We start from the raw sequence: 20,488 nt of genomic DNA on the forward strand, positions 1-20,488 counted from the left end.
CACTATTCTGGGCATCCAATTGTAGTAAGGTTCTAAGATCAACTTGAAGTTGTGATTTAAATATTTCAGATAAACAAATGGTAACAAGAAATATGTATATATAATTTATACTAAAAAGCAGAGACTGACGGTTTCTATTTTTTATGTTTATTTTCTCTGTCCTCATCATTCCATCATGGGTAACCAGCCAGAAATGCGCACTTTCTTGTGTGCTTTTTGTTATATATATATTTTATGACTCTTTCAACAGTGGAAGGATTTGCAAAGTAGAATAAGAATTAGTTTCTAGGAAGTAGTTTTGACATGGGAATCAAAAGCAGAGGCCTAACAATATGGCTGCTGCTTCAGTGCTGAAGCACTTTGCATAAGAAAAATATTGTTTTAACTTAAGGTTAAAAGCACTGGAATTTAGTGCATTGCTATTCCAGAAATCTTTTAGTAAAAAATGGGACAATTTTCATTGTCAAATGTTTTCTTAAAATATTGAGACAAAAAGATTAAAATAAAACATTTTTAAAGGGGGAAAATCTGGTTAATTTTTTCCCCTTTTTTTCCATGTAAACCAAAAAATACATAACTTTCTCATACAGAGTGTTTTATTTCTTTTGTACAAATGTTTCAAAGATTGCTTGAACAACTCTATATGTTTTTTATTTTCCGTCATTTTCTATCTTAGTTGCCAAAGCCTTGTCGTTTGTTCTCTTTGGGAAGAGGACTGACAATGTGTTAGATGAGAAAATAAGTGAGGGTTAGATATCGCCTTTTCCTCTTCTCTTCTGTCCTCATTCCTAATTGATTTATTCTGGGAATTAGTGGATCCTATTGATGATATTCCCAGGACAGGCTTCTGGCAAGTCAGTGTTACCAAACAGTACCACAAAGCAACGCTGGGCTGCTCCACACAACAGCAAACCCCAGATGGAAAAGTGAAACACTTAAACATCTGGAAATTCTCAGATAATTCTTTCACCTGAACAAATTATCTGAATTATTAGAAACGAAGTATTTGCTTTCCACTTGGATGTGTGTTTTTATAATAGTCGTTGGGTTAGAAAGAATATCTTAGTGAACCTACAATTACCTCTTCAGCTTAGCTTTTCCAAGAGGAAGATATAAATTACTCAAGATTGACTGGGACAATAGTATTATAATATCAGCTATTTTGATATCTTTCATCACAGCAGGTAGAGATGCAAGAAAGAGACTTGGCATGCAAGGGCATATGTGATGAATGCCCTATCTTGTACAATTTTGCCATGTTTCTCTGCCTCAGACATTATTAGCAATTTTAGACACATACACACATCTAAGAGATATGTTTAAGGCAATTGTCAGTAAGAGAAGATTAAGTTATTATATTTAGTGACAATTTCCACTATAGAATTTACCAAAGTACCTTTTGAACTATAATATCAGCTTATGTAAGGCAAATTTCACTTTGGAAAATATTAACAGTAACCATATTTTTGGCTTGAGTTTACTGACATCAAGACACTCTTCTGAAGAGGAGTATACATATCAGAAAGCTCTCCAAGAAAGACCCTGTATCCAATTTTGGGAATCTGAGGGCCCAACGGTGAGTCTGAGTCAGGCAAGCGCTGAAATCTGAGCCCTGAGTCACAGATCCACTTGCTGATCTGAGTCAATATTAAGTGATTTAGGAAGCCAGGTGCAGTCTTAGAGAATAGGGCTTGGAAAAACTAGACTAAGGAAGCCAGACAGCAAATTAGGACTAGAATTGGGGCCTAGAAGGAAAATGCAGTGAGGAGAAACCCAGTCAAAGGCAAATGAAGCAGATTACTATGAATATTGAATAAGGAGGCTGCAATAGGATCCAGCTGTTACATGGCACATGGCAGCAGGCTGTGCATTCACACCAGACACTGAAGACTGAGTTTCACACTATATTCACTGGTAAGAACACAGCCCCTAGCTCCTGCCAGTCCCACTTGTTAATGGTTCAAAGAACAGGCAGTGTGGAGGTAGATGTTCAGAACAGCTCCACAGCCCCTCGTCCAAAACCTTTGAGCTAAATGTGGTTTGGAGTTCAGATGTTTCAGATATTAAAGGCAAACAACAATTTGTATGGATCTCTGAAGGAATGATGCTCAGTGGAAAACACCAATCACAAGAGGTTCTGTGATGCATGATTCCATTTATCCAGTGTTTTTGAAATATCAAAATGATAGGGAACAGATTAATGGTTGTCACAGATTGGGGAGAGAGGCAGTGAGAGTGGTGGCTGTGACTGTGACAGGGTCAGATAGGGATCCTTGTGATGAAAACTGTTCTGTATCTTGATGGTGGTGGCGGTCACACAAATTTATATGTGACACAATTGCATAGAATTTTAATACACACACACACAAGTGAGTGTATGTAAAACTGGTGATGTCTAAATAAGTTCCATGAATTTTATCAATGTCAATTTCCTGGTTGTGATATCATACTGTAGTTTGCAAATGTTACCAACGGAGGAAATTAGGTGAAGAGTATACTATAGCTCTGTGTCATTTCTTACAACCACATGTGAATATATAATTCTCTCAAAATACATTTTTAAGGGAAGCATTTTAACAGGCAATAACATTTTAAAAGTGCATATTTGTTATATTATGTAACACTCCAAGCAGTGTCAAACACATTAATATTTCTTCAGCAAAGAGTGTGACTATTCACACCAAGTGAAATGTAGATTATAAAAAGCCACCTGTCAGCTTCGGTCAGGTTTTGTCAGGCTTTGCTGCCAAATTAGCCATAAAAAAACTTTTTATTTTTCAGAGATGTTTGGATATTGGAAGTACAGATAAAGAATTATAAACCCATGCCCAGCTCTGGCCACAGAGGATTGATAACACTGACTAACTTGTTTGATATTTTCTGTTTCTGCTTTCTTATTTCATGTTTTGTAGAGAAAAGGTGGATGGATTGCAATGTTTTTAGCAAACTTTCATCACAGAAGGTTTGAGAAAGAGCTGGTCTTGTGCACCCTTTTGAGTAGTTAACCAGCAATTTCCAGGAGAGATCTGTTAGAGGAAGACTGTGAACAGAAAGACAGGATCAGCCTGGAACAACAGGACGCTTCTTTAGCTTCTCCTAAAGTTTCTTCATACCACTTTGTTGTTGGATTGGAAATAAGTTTTGAAAATGTTTTGAAGTTCCTAAATTTTAATATAGTCAAAACATATATGTAAACAATATGCATTCATTTACAATTAACTAGTTGACGTTATCTATCCATTTGTATTATGCACTTCTCTGTTCCTTTTCACTGCGGTGGAGAGATTTGACCCTATCTGAAATATTTGACTATAATTAAATACTTCGTGGGTATAACAGATAGTCAGCATTAAATAAGGTTAGTAGTTCAAAATGTGCAATGGATCTCATCAAATTAAATTAGAATTCAAACAATATGAAAAAAGAACCTAATTTATTCACATTTACTTGAGTCTCAAGTGTTAATCTACTCTGCACAGTTCTACACGCTGCAGTTAGAATTATCCTTTGAAATATTGAGATTAAAATATCCTTTTCTTTTGTTCTCCTTAGTACATACAGACCACCGTCTGAGCTCTCTAGGATTAAAGAAGATGCCTTCAATGAGCTGGCTGCTGTTGAGCACAGCTGAAAGTCACATGCCTTTCCATTCTGCCCATTCCAGACTATGTCCCTAATGCATCATTGATGTCCAGTTTTCTAAGCAGGCCATGCTCTCTCATCTCCATGCCTTTGCATATGTTCCTCCCTTGGTATGGAATACCATTCTCCCCCTTGTTTACCTGGACAACTGCTTTGATCCTGTAAGATGCCATTGTTTTCCTGGATGCCTCTGGGATCTCTCCTCTCCTGTATCCGACATGATATAGGGCTAAGAGTCCATGCGCACCTATCAAGAAACTTATCAAGGATGAGTTTCTATACATCCCTTATTATACTATACATCCCTTAATGGGCGACGGAATGTTTTGCTTTTTTAAACCTTAGCATAATGACTAAAATAGAGTAGCTATGCAGTAAGTAAACAAACAAAAAATAGTTTCTGTTTGACAAATGGAAGAACAAATAAGTGAATATAAACATCATTGAAACATATCAACTAAAAAATCATATATATTGTTAGCTGTAAGACTGGAAAGTTAGTTAACCTTTCTATAACTCAGTTTGCTCAGCTCTAAAATAGGAACAATGTAGTTCTTGCCCCATCAGTTAGATTAAATCTGCTAGCACATAGAAAACAATTGTATCAGCTAAATATTTCGGAAACACTTAGCAAATATTAAAATTACGAAGTGCAGGCACTCGTTGTGGAGAACTTTAAATATACTTTCTACTCTGTAAGCCAGGAAGAGCCACTGAAAGATTTTAAGCAGCAAAATAATGCATGCAGTTCTGTTTTAAAAAGGGAGCTCTGGTAGATATAGGGTAGGTGAGAAGTAGCGGTCTTGGTGATAAGCAGAGGCAGAGTCCATAGTCAGGAAGCTGCTACAAAATTCCAGACAGTGGGTCATAAAGCCTTAACTAGACAGGGAGATTGATCAAAAGGGAGAAGTTAAAAATGAGTTTGGAGCCCAGTAAAAGACAATAATAAAATAAGGAGCAGATAAATGGTAGAATTTATTTTAAGGCATTTTAGGACACACAGTCTTGGGTCCTCCAGGAAATTCACATGAAGATATCTCTTGAAAGAATTCCATAAATCCTTTGCAATCAATATGGAATATTATGTAAATTAATAAATAGAAAGCAAAGCCGAAGGTTATTATAAATGAAGATTTGGAACTTCATGAAGATAGAAAGACTGGCACTAGAGCTCAACCTGGAAACCCTGTTTGATATGATCCTTAAGCACCTGAAAATCAAGATGACTAAGGGTGAGCAGAAAAAAAGAAGGAGAAAACCAGCAAAGTATAATCCATGATGAAAAACCCCCACTGATCTTTCGTCTTTCCACCTACTGGTATGGATTTAGGGTGTTTGCCTGGTACCATCTGGTCAGATTCCACACAAATCTCTTACTTTTTTCCCTTAGAAATTGATGTGCAGCTCTTTCTTAGTTAAGTAATGATTTGCACTTGGAATAATGTGAATCATGACAGGCAACAGTAACGTGAGACTCTCAGAGGCAAAGCAAGGAAGAGCCAAGGGTGGTCCCTAACACTGAGACTGCGAAGCCCAGGAAGGAAAACACGGAAGTTCTTTGACATTCTGTTTAGATAGTGGTTCAAATTCTGTTAAAGCCGCATTCTTATCAGATTCCAGGATCATGTTGAAAGAAAAAAGAAAGGAAAGAAAGAGGGAAAGAGGACAGAAAAGGAATGAATGAAGAAAGAAAGAAAAAGAATGAAAGGAAGAAACTTTGTAAATGACACCTAAAGGAAAGAGGAGAGCAACTATCAAGAAAGAGAAATAACATTTTATAAAGAAAATACTTCTTTAGTTCTTGTAATTTACAAAGTCAGAGAAAGAGAAGTGGAGAAACTGAGAAAGATGGGGGCAAGATTTTCATAGGTCAAGCTAAGTGCAAGTAGAAAAGTTTAATATATAAAATGAATTGTGAGGTAAGTGTGCCTCTTGCTCCAGTTCAAAAAGAGTCCCAATTTGTCTTATATCTTTTGTCCCACAAAAAAAATAAGTCTTCAGCTCTCTGTTCACATTGGTGAATGAAAAAGAACATGTCTTCTCCCATTTGTGAATTATCTCAGGCCTTGTCTTTGGGCATGTCACAGTTCAGTGATATTTGGATTCAATAGTATTAGGTAGAGAGAAGTAAACAGTAGTACACATTCATAAGTGATGAGAGAAAGGAAGAAGTTAAAACAAAATACTGATAAGAGTTAGGGTTTTGCTTTGAAATTCAATGCTCCATAATACCTGTGATGGTTTCTAAAAAATGCCCTCAGATTTCTTGACATGCTTCTCACAGAAATGTGGGGACTGCATCCGCTCCCCTTGAATCTGGACAGGCTTGGGACTTGTTCATCCTCTAATGTATAGTAGAAAGGACAGTTTGTGACATCTGAGGTTAGGTTATAAAAGTCTGTGCTGGGCTCTGTGCAGTTCTCTTGGTATGTTTGCTCTCCTAACGCTCTTGAGATGTACCTCTCAAAACTCAGCTGTCCATCTCTGAGAAGCCCAAGCCACAGGGTAAAGCCAAGTGTATGCACTGCAGTAGAAAGGCCCAGCTGAATGCAATCTCCAAGTTATCTCAGCCCAGGAACCAGATATGTATGCAAATAAACCTCTGTAATTCCAGGCCCAGTCATTTAGCCTTTTCAACTGAGCTCCAGATATGGTGGAGAAGAGACAAGCCATTCCAGTCATGCCCAGTTCTAATGCCAGAGGTACAAAATCCATAAAGATATTAGAATGGTTGCTATTTCATGCCACTAAGTCTGGGGTGGTTTTATGCTGCAATAGATAAACTCTTATCGGGAAAAATAAATAGCTATATCAAGCTGGAAATTTTTTCAGGAGTTGAACAATTTGGAGAGTTGGAGAGGAATTTCTTACTTTAACATGAAATGGGCCCTTGACAATGTCATTTTAATATTGCAACAGTATAAAATAAAATCTTACAAAGAAGTGTTTTTTGCTAAAATTCCTTGCATTGAAAAAGAATTTGAAAGCACTGTTAGAAGGCATGAGCTTTGGGCTAGAGAAGAAATTTTTACACACTCTTCTGTCTTCAGTAAATATTCTCAAACGGCTCAGATGGTGAGAATTGAGGTGTGGGTGGAGATAATATTGAAGCACAAAGAGTAGATAGTTTATAATTCATGTTATTAGCAGAGCTAAAACTAAAGACTCTTCTTTACCAGAATAAATAACAGCATGCACATATTAATTAGCTCGATTGTGGTAATCACTTCACAAGGTATACCTGGATATATATCAAAACATCACATTGTATGCCTTGAATACATACAATTTTTATTGTCAATTTTACCCCAGTAAAGCTGAATGAATAAATGGGTAATACATACTTATAATGTATAGTTTCTATTTTTATCCATTTTGAAAAAAAATACTCACAATAAAGATGACTGCCTATTGTTCTAAAACAAAATTTATTTTAATTTTTTCCAACCACAACATTTGTGAATAACATCATAATATGTTAAAAAAATTAACACCAGAGATTTATTAGATGTTTTATTAAGTTTCTAGAGACTATTTCAGGATTATCCCAGAGTTGGCCAAAACACCAAAACTTTTTATATGTATTGCAGTATGAAATGAAATCAGAACACCTGCACATTTTCCCACTGAAACTAGACATGTCATCAGAATCCTTCTCACATCTCCAGCAGACCTTACTAATCTACCACAGACATGATGAGAGGGGAAACAAATCTGCCATCCTCATGCTAGGGCTGAGTAGCCTAGGTTCAGCAACTTGTCTGTTCTTTGAGAATTTCAATTCTTTCTTGTTACATAGTCAAGACTTTTTAGGGGAAAAAAATGTCAACAGAGCTAAGGACAAATAAAGGAAAACAATTTTTTCCTCTTACCACAGAATTCAAAGAGAAATAGTAGTAGTATTAATATAGGCCTAAGAACTAAGTAAGGTAGAGGAAATACAATTTCATGTGAGAAAATTCCTCGGAACACGAGGTCAAGAGATCAAGACCATCCTGGTCAACATGATGCAACACTGTCTCTACTAAAAATACAAAAATTAGCTGGGTGTGGTGGTGTGCACCTCTAGTCCCAGCTACTCAGGAGGCTGAAGCAGGAGAATTGCTTGAACCCAGGAGGCAGAGGTTGCAGTGAGCCGAGATCCCGCCACTGCATTGCAGCCTGGCCCCTGGTGACAGAACAAGACTCTGTCTCAAAAAAAAAGAAAAGAAATAGGTGACATGATCATGTTTGTGCTGCATGGTTAGCTGTGGGGCTTGATGCGAAAAGAACACCATAGCACCACGTGGTAAACTGGAGTTACCAAACTCATAATACAAACAAAGAAAATATAGTAGTAAAGAATTTTTTTCAGATAAATCCTGACAATAGCATGAATGATAGGTTGATAAAGGCAAAAGAGGACACTAGAGAGTTGAATTTGAATAATACAAAATATAGAGAATGGAATTGATTTATGATGCATTTAAAGTGTGGAGGTTGCTGGAGGGAAGGATCTAGAATGACTCCAGGTTTATGTTCTGGATAAGTGAATGGATGGTGTTGCTATTCACCATAATCATAAACACAAGAGGAGGACCAGATCACAAAAGAAATGTGATTAATCCAGCTAGACTTAGTTAAGTGTCCATGAGACACCCAAATGTATGTATGCAGAAGAAAATCAGCATGAATCTATCTCAGAGGAAATTTCACAAATACATCAATTTAGGAGTCATCAATATAGAGGCAATAGTTAATGTCATTAGGGTGAATAGATCACATAGGGAGAGTATTTATGATGATTTACCATGAAATATAAAAGAACCTTGGGTATTAGCAGTTACTAGAAGAGCCAAAAGTAGGAGAATGAAGAAAAATTGTCAAGGAATGATGTGATTAGAACCTTTCCAAAAAGGAGGGTCATAGGGGCATATGAAGAAAGAAATAAAGATGAAAAAGTGAACATTAGATTTAGCCATTAGAAAGTTTTGGCAAAGCAGGGTAAATTGAATGGTGGAAGGGGCACCAGAGTGCTGTGGGAAAGGAAAACACAAGTAATAAGTGACGGCAGGCTGTTCTTTTAAGAACTGCAGTTCAGAAAATAAGTCATAAGAAAGGATAGGAGCAAGAACGTGAATAGAGCAAAGAAGTTGTGATTTTTATCATGCTAGATACTTAAATATGTTCATAGGCTATGGAAAAAAGTAGAGAAGAGACAGTACCATCAGGAAAAGTAGACTCTGGTGAATTGCATGGTATTTGTAACCAGACACACTGTTTCAAATTCTACCTCACAGCTGTCCATCATGAACAAATTAATAATATTCACTAAGCTTCAGTTTTTTCATATGATTATTATGAGGCTTAGATAGGATAAATGCATACCTAAAGAGCATAACACAATGGCTATTATAGAGAAAGTGTAGCACTCATTTAATGATCTCTGTTTTTACTATTATGCATAAATATTAAGTGACGAAGTAATAAAATATAATTTTTGTTAGTGGTAATGATGAAGAATATAAAGTCATACAAACAGAAAATTATATATGTTAGAAAAGTTAAACAATTTTTCCTGCATCACACAATCTGAAAGAAGGAAAATAGATAAATAACAATTCAGCAAATACTACAAATAACCAGCTGACTGCAAGATCAGATTGTAGTATCAGCATTGCTTTGAGAAGCAAATAACTGGATCACTAGAACCGATATCCGACACATAGTAATTGCTATTAATAGCTTTGCTGTTATAAGCATTGATAGAAGTAGGAGAGCAAGTGTTTCAGAGTAAACACTGGTGCCATGTTTAAGTCAACGTGGTCACACCTACTCCTACACCTTCAAATATTACATTCATGTAGACAAATCCCAAATCTATGTAAGAGCTCCAACCCCTATGAATTCATGTTTTCACATCATAACTTTCTGATATCTCACTTGTGTTTCAAACCCAAATAATCTAAAATCAAAATCACATTTTAAAATCTCATTCCTTTCCCCATGAACACACAGATCTATTCAGTTAATGAAAGGGATCACGGGGAACTATTGGTAGTTGGAGAAGGAAAGAAAAAAGTGAGAAGTAAAAAAAGGTAAAAAATGAAAAAAGGAGGAAAAGATATACAAGTAATGAAGGTAGGATAAAGAGAGATGTTGAATTCCTTGACAATATCTGAAACACTTTGAATCAAATCAGTGTTTCAGTCTATTTATGCTTATTGCTGTTTTCTTTTTAAACTGGGAATAAACAAACTTTGTCTATTGATTCCCCCACGTATCCACCCATTCAGCAACTATTTATTGACCAACAATTGTGAGAACAGTCCTTGCAGACATCATCAGAAGGCAGGAAAAGTATGAGCCACAATCCCTATCCTCAAGTTGCTATTATATTCTCTAAGAAAAAGAGATGTTATACAAAAAAAAATTTCAAACAAAGTTCAAACTGCAGGATGACATTCCTAGGCTTCCTGATGGTGCAGAAGTAGGTAGAGATACTATTCAGCGGCTCACATTTGGAATTTCCCCCTGGAGGCCTCTAAACAGATTGGCACCCAATAAATGTTTATTGAATACAGCAATGAGTGAAATACGGTAGCTTAGTCCTCCCACAAACCCTACTTTGTTCATTTCTTTTTATTCACCATACAGATTGCATGTGCATTTTGGCCTTATGAGACCACTTTTTTAGTTGTGCAAAATAATTTACATCCATTAAGAAATAGACTTAAAACAATATCTTCATCTTACCTTTCCTTGCCCCAGTCTAACACCAATGGAAGCTGCTTGAAGTTTAAAGTTATCACAGTGGCTTACAGCTTCATTCTTTGATGTGACTACTCAGAGACATTTCTCACTTCTCCTGAGATGGCATATATAGATCACATATATGGCATAGCTATGGCATATATATATATATATATGGAAAGAGAGAGACTAAGGCAAGAATTTTTCTTTAAAAAAAATGCTTTTAGAAACTCCAATAAAGTCAAGTTATATCTTAAAGAAAATCATCACACACAGGGGTGGGTGCACTAAAGGAGTGATAGCATTAGGATAAATACCTAATGTAGATGATGGGGTGATGGATGCAGCAAACCACTATGGCATGTGTATATCTACGTAACAAACCTGCACATTCTGCACATGTACCCCAGAAATTAAACTTAATAATAAAAAAAAGAAGTTCACCTCAAAAAAAAAGGGAAGAAAATAGCTTATTCAACTTTTAAACAATTTGACTACTAACAAAGTAAAACTATCTTTTGTGTTAGGTATAAGATTGGATAATATATTAGATTACTTAAGAGTGATGGCTTGGGAGTCAGACCACCTGCCTTCACATCCCAGTGCTACCTCTTTTTTTGCTCTGTGAACTTGATAATACTTAACTTTCATGGCTTTGGTTTTACCATCTTTAAAATTAGAATACAAATATTTACCTTATAGAATTGTCCTTTTCAAAATGCCTAACACAGAAAAAGTGCTCAACAAATATTAGTTATATGGACTAGTTCCTCTGCCACACAGCTCATAGTCTATTAGACAGAAAGCTATGCAATGCATAGCCACAATTTAGTGCTATGAGTGAATGTACAAAATGCTCTGCAGCACATGAGAGGGAGGGAGTAATTCTATCAGAAAATTCAAAGGACATTTTGAAGAGGAGGTGGCCTTTGATTCTTCTACTCAGGCTGTGTCAACACACATAAATCCATACAAACAATGTTATTTAATTAATGTTTATCATAAATGGCCATGTAATTCAATCAAACTGATTACAACTCTGGTTTAAGAACTAAATACATGTGTGCAAGTATAAGATCCTCTTTTCCTTCCCTACCTCCTACATTTACTCTGCCCTCTAGTAGTTCTTATTCCTCCCTGCCCTCCTATACTAGTCCATTTTTGCACTACTATAAAGGCATAGCTGAGACTGGATAACTTATAAAGAAGAGATATTTAATTGGTTCCACAGCCTACACAGGAAGTATGGCTGGTGAGGCCTCAGGATAACTACAATTGTGATAGAAGGTGAAGGGAAAGCAGGAACATCTTAAGTGGCTGAAGCAAAAGGAAGAGAGCAAAGCGGGATGTCTACACACTTTTAAACAACCATATCTTGCAATGATTCACATGCTATCATGAGAACAGCATGAATGGGGAAATCTGCCCCATGATCCAATCACCTCCCACCAGGCCCCACCTCCAGCAATGGGGAATACAACTTGACATGAGATTTGGATGAGGACACAGACTCAAATCATATCACCTCCCTTTCCTTCTCTCTACTCTTCTTGTCTCATCTTTTCCTTTCCTACCACCTCTCCTCCACCACAAGACCTTTTTCAACTTACATTCCTAAACATGGCTCTGAAATTTTCTTTAAGAGGCTTCCCAGAATGACAATCATGACAAGGTGCCACAGTAAATACCTGTAATTGTTTATCTGGCTTGCATGTTTCACCTCTGAGAGATACAGAGAGGAGATAAAATGTGAGTAAGGTGAAATATCTTCAGTGGGTTAAGTTTTATGGAACTCTCTCCTACCACGAAGCCAATCAAATCTGGGTTTTCCCATCATGTGAGACTTACAGGGTGTCATAGGCTAAAAAATGGCACCCCAAAATACATTCAGGTCCTAATCCCTGTTACCCAATACAGAAAAAAAGAAGGCTTACAGATTAAGTTAGTTATGGATCTTGAAACGAGATTTTTCTGTATTATCTGGTAGGTCCTAAGTGCAATCACATATGTCTTTACTAAATGAAAGACAGAAGGAAATTTTACATACACAGAGGAGGCAGCAATGTGATCACAGAAGCAGAAATTGGAATGATGCAGCCACAAGCCAAGGTATGCTGGCAACCACCAGAAGTCCCCTAGAGCCTCCTGGGGTAGCCCAGGCCTGTCAATACCTTGATTTCAGCCAGTAAAACCAGTTTTGGACTTCTGGCATCCATAATTGTAACAGAATAAATATATGTTGAATTAAGCCACCAGGTTTTTGGTAATTTGTTTTAGCAGCCATAGGGAGCTAATATACAGGGCTTGTCAATGACCCTTGCCTATAATGTTTTTAGGTCTCCAGTCTCTCCCCTTTAGGGGCTGTCAATACTCATAAAATGGGCCTCAAACAGTTTTGCTTAATCCTAGCCCTGAATCATTTGCCCTTATCTATTTTAGATTACACATTCAAATACTCCCAGTTTCTAACCTCATTATTCGTTTTCCTATTTATGTCATCCCACCAGTACAACTGTGTATTTCCTGTTAACCTTGACTTGGATTTCCTCATGACTATCCTGGGGTGTTCTAGTTGGACCAGCCCCCCCATATATAGCCAATCTGTGAGTTCACTCCAACCTCCGAGTGGGATCAAGCTTCTTTTGAATAACCTTGACTGCTCTCATGTCAACTGGGTCTTCTGATGTTGTTTAAACATGAGTCCGGGCACAGTGTCTCATGTCTATAATCCCAGCACTCTGGGAGGCTGACACAGGTGGGATCGCTTAAGTCCAGGAGTTCAAGACCAGCCTGAGCAACATAGTGAAACCTTGTCTCTACTAAAAAACACACAAAAAAATTACCTGGTCTTGGTGGCACACTCCTGTAGTCCTAGCTACTCGGGAGGCTGAGGTGGGAAGACTGTTTGAGACTGAGAGGCCGAGATTGCGGTAAGCTGAGATCGTACCACTGCACCCCAGCCTGGGCAAGAGGGTAAGATAAGACCCTGTCTCAAAAAAAAAAAAGAAAGAAAGAAAATACATAGAGAGAGGAAAAAACAAAACATGTTAAGATGTCAGTATGCCTTTCGTTTGGAGAATATTCAGTTCTCCTGAACATTTTCTGTACCTATGTATCTCTAAATAAAATCCTGGTTCATGTGTTTCCAGATCAATGAGGCCTATTGAGTATTGAAGGTTTATATGTATCATAGTTCTCTCATCTTGCAACTTGAGCCAAAGTGAATAAAAAATTGAAGTCTGCCTTTAATCCAGTAAAGCTCTTTATAGTGAGCTCTTCAGAATGATAATTGATGCACTCAGCTGTAAGAACTGTATGAAATTATCTGGTGCTCTAAGGATTAGGTGGGTGCACAGTAGATGCTTCATAACTTATTGCATGAATCAATGAATGAGTAAATTTTTAACAAGTAATTTACCTTACTGGATTAAGTCTTTTGTAATTTAAGTATTTTTAAAATTCTTAAATGTAGAATTTAAGTCTTTGCATGTTTAAATTAAGTATTTAGTTTAAATCTAATTAAGTATTTAATTAAGTAGTTTAAGGATTTAAGGATTAAGTTATTTTGAAATACTCAAATACAAAAGCCACCTTGTATTTTTATTCTAATTTACCTAGAAAAAGGACCTGTGTAATTTCCGCAAAGAAGAATAACCATTTGGGTTTTTTAATGAGATGATGATGAATAACAAGAACAAGAGATTTTTTTATCTTCCTCTGAGTTTTTAAACAGAAATTTCTTTATTTTGAAACAGAGAAAAATGCTTTGTACAGAAAAGCTGAGACTGCTTTTAAAGACTTAAATCATGTAATTCTATTCCTGTCCTTGCTTCTGCCCCACAACACATATGCATGGTATAGCAAATAGGTTTCATCTGCCTTTTAATTAACTGAGTCTGAATAATGGAAACACTTAAGAAATGACAACATGGTCTGGTCTTTATTCAGTTAATTAAGAGTAGCTATTTTGCTGGTTTGAAATTTTACAGAACAAACAACCAGCTAATCTTTTATTAGCAAACAGTGAGTCTGGAGTTATAGAAACATATCTTCAGGCCACATCCAATGGAGTGAATCATCTAAGGCAAGATGATTATTCAGAGATGAAAACAGTAATAATCTTTAGGCTTGAGATTTGGACTTAACTATTTAACTGGTTTTTAATTGGAATTTAATCTTTCCATGCAGATAAGAAAAAAACCTAAGAAGAAAAGCAAAAGTTAATGTTCTAAATATTAAAATTATTTCAGAAAATAAAGATAAGAAATTGAAAAGGCACAAAAAAAATTCCTTGCTTAATGGAAAGTTATCCCATATTTCACTGTAAATCAAGATTGAAATGCAATAAAGCTAGCTAGTCACTCGTAAGGCCATATTTTTCCCAATGCAGTTAAACAGTAAGACTCTCTTACTTTCCAAACAAACAAACAAAAAAAAAAAGCATTTCTCTTCCTACAAAACAAACTAATTACTAACAATCCAGAGTTCACTATATCAGTCTATATACAAGTCCTTATATGTTTACAGCATCAGAATTCAGAAGCTCTACTGCCAAGATTGTAGGTTTACAACTTCCAAAAGTGAGGAATCCCATGTTTTCCATGATCCCAACTTCTAAGAAGAATTAGTCACTTCATTTCTCATCCCCCTTTCATTACAAGTAAAAGTTCTGATCTTTTCTAAAGTAAGTTTTCAAAGCTGAATGATGGAAGAGGTGGCAAAATGGGAAGTCAGGCAATGAGCAAGTTATCAAAGGTGCTCCTGACAGAGAAGGACTTCAGAGAAGAGAGAAAGCCCTCTGTCTCGTGTTCTCCTTCACATTTTAGTCTGAATATCTGAGAATCATATGTGCAAATTTTGCCTTTGACCTTTTTCTACTGTAGTTCCTAATTTTTCTTTCTAGTCATATCACTTCCGGGTCATCCATTAATTATAATTAATATGAAGAACAACAGCAATACCTGAATAGGCCTTTAATGATTATTTAATTGGACCCCCTCCTTTTAGAGATAAATTACTAGTTCCAGGACTAGTAATTTAATGTGAGCTTGTTGCCCACAGTCAGAACTGGGGTCTACTACATGATTCTGATCACCCCTCCTGGGTCTTTCAAAAAGCATAATTTGTCCTTGCCAATGTGATAGAAGCATAAGAGCCACTGCAGGGATTCGCACTCAATTTCCACATTCCTCCCAGACCACTTCAGCTGGTCGACTCCCTCTGCTTCCTTAACCTGGTTTTTCAACTTCCCTTGTCTCCCCTGTTTGCTAACAATGCTCTCTCAGTGGGTCCTTTGCATCTCTTTTAGCATGAGACTTTTCTGTTTTCCTCCCGCTGGTTGGCTACGCATGCTGCATCAGTGTGCCAGAGCTACTCTCCTCCCTCACTGCCCCGACAGAGCCCTGCTTCAAAAGAGGGAGCCTCTCTAACACGGAAACTTTCCACTGTGACCCAATCTTTTCTTGTCTCCTTTCGGCTGTTGGTTAAAATACTTGAAACTGAACATAACCAGATATGAGGCTTTAGTAAGTTTTAGCACATCATTTCCACAAAAGTGTTCAATATCCTTGATACATTTATACAGGAAAGTTGGAAGCATCAACCACCGTGTTCAATACTTAACACTCCAGATTTTGCAGACATTTTGCCTGTAAGACAGGAATTCTCTTCTCTTCTGGCTTCTTGTGTTTGAATTGAATACCAATGAGGTCACAGTATATGCCAGAAAGGGCTTTCAGAAATCGTTGCCAGTGCATCAGTAATACCACTGCTGAAGTAAGTGGGGGGAATTACACAAAATCCAATCAAAAAAATAACTCAGATGGATGGCTATGCCTCTAAGAAGAAATCCTCAGGGGAAAAACATCCCACACATCCACACAAATAATCCAGCCTTAATTAATGCTCATTCTTTGTCAGCATTATGTCTCTGTGAAGTTTTCACTTCAAATCCAGCAGAATGCAGAGTGTCTTTTCTCAGCTTTGTGTAATTTATCCTGACTAGTCTGTCAACAAGCAAACTGGGTTTTCAATCTGTTTACTTTCTCCCAAAGCCTGACTAACTGAAGTCTGTAAAAAAATACTACATGCTTTTACCACTCCCACCCCTACTATTTTGCTTCTATGTGCAGTGAACCTTACTTTTACTCAAGTTTTGACAAATGTCCCTTTCCATCCTACACATTAACAATGAAAACAATCTAGTTATTCTGTTCTTCAGGATTACTGATTCCCAAACACATCTTTGCCCTCATCTCTCCCTTTTCTCAAGCCAATAAATGGTTAAGGTATTTCTTTTACAAAATACAAGTGGTTTGACCATATATAGCAGGCAACTCTGAACAACCTTGAAAATAACATCCATGTTAATCTACAGACAGAGAATCCAAAATCATCACGTGAAAGTTAAGTAGGCTTTATTCAGTTACAAGCATGAATATAGCCAATAATGATTCTTGAGATGGCTCTAAGAAAGCCTGCTATGAATTACAAAATTAGGTTTGTGGGACTTTGACACTGTATTTCACGCTATTTGTAAGAAGAAGTCAATATCCAAATGTCATTTTCTTCCAGCACTTCCTCAGCTTTCATTCAAAGATGCCAGGCACCTTTGAAATGTAGTGAGCTTAGCTGAAAGAGCTTTTGCTCTTTCAAAAAGCATCTTGCTTTTTGTTTTATTAAAATAAAATAGCATCTACTAGAAGTTACCCTGACAAAATACTAAAATTTTATAAAACAATGTGATAAAGAAAAATAATAGCATTTATTTAGCCTCTACCATTTATAAAAACCAAGCAATCTAAATGTTTTTTTCTTCTTCTTTACATTCAACCTGTAAAGCTGGTGCTATTGGCTATGTTTTAAAAGACTCAGATTAAGAGGTGATAAAAAAATGACGGAGTGGAAACGTGAATTCAGTTCTCTCTGATGCTAAAGCTCCAGTTCTTTCAACTAAGCTCACTACAAAGGTGCCTGCCATCTTTGAATGAAAATGGAGGAAGTGTTGGAAGAAAAATGACTTTAGGATATTGACTTCTTCTAATAAACAGCACAAAATACAACGTCAAAGTCACACAGACTTGAAACCTCATACTTTCAGAAATTCAAACAGATTTAGCCAATGATTTTATCTTACTATAGGAATTAAAAGATGCCTACAGTTACAGCATGTATCTCTGCTAAAACCAAAAATATGTGGTGAATAGTTTTTTTTTTTAAAAAAAGTCATCATATTTTGAGTACAGTAAGTATAAACAATCAATATGGATCTCAAACCAGTCAATCTGATGGTGGAAATCTTTGTGGCTCTGTTAAACCCCAGGAGGTTTCAATTTGGTTAAGTCCATTTTCTTGACTGTATATAGTCATTTTTAACTAAGAAAGATGAACACATTTTAACAAGGCCTAAAGAGAAAAAGTCTTATTCCAGAAAATATGGGGAATTGGGCAGATAGATAGAAGAAAGAATCAGGCAGTGGAAATATGAAGCAAGACAGCATTGTGGAATTGACACGTTATGTGCAATACCAATTTTGAAGAGGTAGACAGAAAAATCTGTCCTGATAGACCACGAAGAAGAGCTGAATTGTTTCTCTCTGGAGCTGCATGCTTTTTTCTTGGCTTGTCTTGCACTATCAAAAGTTACTCTAATGAATTTGAAAGATTAATTTTGTCCTCAATCTCAAGGAGATCACTGTAGTCGCAACTTTTTTTATCTTCAAATACCAACTTTGTATTTAGAGATATAAATTTTACCTTGGTCTTATTAAAAGGCCTCACCCAGGGTAAATAAAAACATATTTATGCAACAGCTCCCTCTGGACCTTAAGGAAAATAACCAGTGATTTGATATAAAAGGGACACTGTGCACCTTCAGGAAGAATTAAGATTTCTCTCATGAAATTACTTACCATTTTCCTAATTGGCTGGATTTACCCTAGTATGTCAAGTCATGTGTTTGAATGATTTCTTGTGATCCTTCAGAGAGATACTCAGTAACAAGATCCTATGTATGCCATTTTATATTTGGTCAGAGAATTGTTCCTGCTCTAAATATATTATAAAGGGGACAGCTTTATTAACCAAAGTGGCAGAAATAACAAAAGCATCTAATTCTTATTCCATCTGGACATTTCACAAAACTGAAAGACTCTTCCTATTCAAAACTCTGTCTCTAGTGTATTTATTTAAATGAGCTTTCAACACAACTATTGACTAAAGAGAGAAGATAGACTCAGCTATGTGAAAAAACCTGATTTCGTCTGAAGTACCCAATAGTTTCATAAACATTTCAGCACGCAGAAAGGAAGGGAAGCATTTAAAGTTAGGAAGTATGGCAGTCTGCTGATTTAGGAATAATCAGAAATGTCTCACGTCAATGCAAATTTATAAAGCACCTATTGTATACTAGGCTGTCATCAATACTAATGATGCAATTGGCAGTCAGAGAGTGCATGGGGCTGGTGGAAGAGATAGGCATGTGAACAAACAGTTTAAAGATAAAGTAGTTAGTGCTCTGGTAGAGACATAAAGAGGCTAAATAGAAATAATAGCAGTTTCAACTCTTTTGAGCCTCTGCCATCTCTCTTGTGCTAAGTGTCATCTATGTTACTTTATATATATATATATATATATATATATATATATATATATATATATATATATATAACTTATTAGAAGGTGATATATAACTATATTAGAAGGTGATCAGTTGTATGGAGAAACATATTAGAAGGTGATCAGTTCTATGGAGAAAATTAAAATAAAATATGAAAAGGGGGAGACTTACAATTATAAATGGAGCTGACATCGGAGGTGTCACTGAATAAATGACATTTGAGCAAAACCCTAAAGGAAGCAGAGAGCTAGCCACCTGTGTCAGTGAGGCAACGGGCTGTTCACATGAGGAAGGGACCGAGCTAGCCACACCTAGGAAGGGAGCTAGCAACATGACAATGTGAGGAGATAGCCTTACTGAGTCAGGGAGGGACCAGGTCACACTGAGGAAGAAAAGGAGGAGCCACCTCTGTGAGGAAGTGAAGGAGTTAGCTGTACTGAGGAAGTGAAGAAGTTGGCCACACTGATGAAGTTAAAAGGCTAGCTATACTGAGAAAGGGAGGGAGATAACCATACCTGTATCTAGAGTGAGGATGTTCCAGATAGAAGCAATCAGAAATGCAAATATCCTGAGACAAGGCATCCCCAGCAGGCTTAGAGAAAGCAAGCAATGTAAAAAATAATTCTGTGTCTGTAAACTATTTGGTGTGTGTACAAAGAGGTACACAAAATGTTTACTAAGTAATAGAAATTTATCTCTGGTAAGATTCTAGTTACTTGTTATCTTTGTCTTTAAATGCTCTGATTTGTTTGAATTGTTTCTACTGGAGGCATATTATTTCATAGCCATAAGAAACGATTTTTTTCTCTATGGAAAAAAATTAAATTGGTATATGTTCACCTATGTATTTAGTGACTCAACAAACTGCTAACTCTTTTTTATCCATTATTCCTAAGTACTAAACACCTCGGATTTCATTACCAACTTGCTTACTTAAACTGTTTTAGTTTCTAACAACTGCTTTACCCAGACTCTTTTCCTGCTAGGCATAGCCATGTGAGAAGATTTGTCGAATAATCTGTAAGTGAAAGGATTATGGATGATTCAAGATAAATGGCCTTAAAGGCAGGTCCTTCATAGGCTTTTCTACCTTCTCTTCCTGCTGCTGGCCTGGAACTGGCGATAATCACTGGTGCATATACACTTTCTTGGAACATAAGAATGAGGCTCTTGTCCTAGGGATAACAGAGACAACTTCTAAAGCACCTGACCAGCCCACTCCCATTTTCACATTTCTTTCGTAGCAAGAATAAGATCTTACATAACTAAACCACTCTTATATTGGTTTTCTAGCCCATGCAACTGAATTCAATCCTAGCTAACATACACAAGACAGTATTCAACCCATGTCTTCTTTGTCTGTATTTAGTGCTCTTTCCATCATTATGCCACAGTTGTCCCTTGCACCAGGAAGCAGACCTTGGAAAAGGAGACATGTAAGTTGAGTCTTTGGGTTGCATCAGAACTTGAGAGAGCCATGTGCAGTCATGTGCTAGA

The sequence above is a fragment of the Callithrix jacchus genome, chromosome 3 (assembly GCF_049354715.1).
Source record: "Callithrix jacchus isolate 240 chromosome 3, calJac240_pri, whole genome shotgun sequence".
Lineage (NCBI taxonomy): Eukaryota > Metazoa > Chordata > Mammalia > Primates > Cebidae > Callithrix > Callithrix jacchus.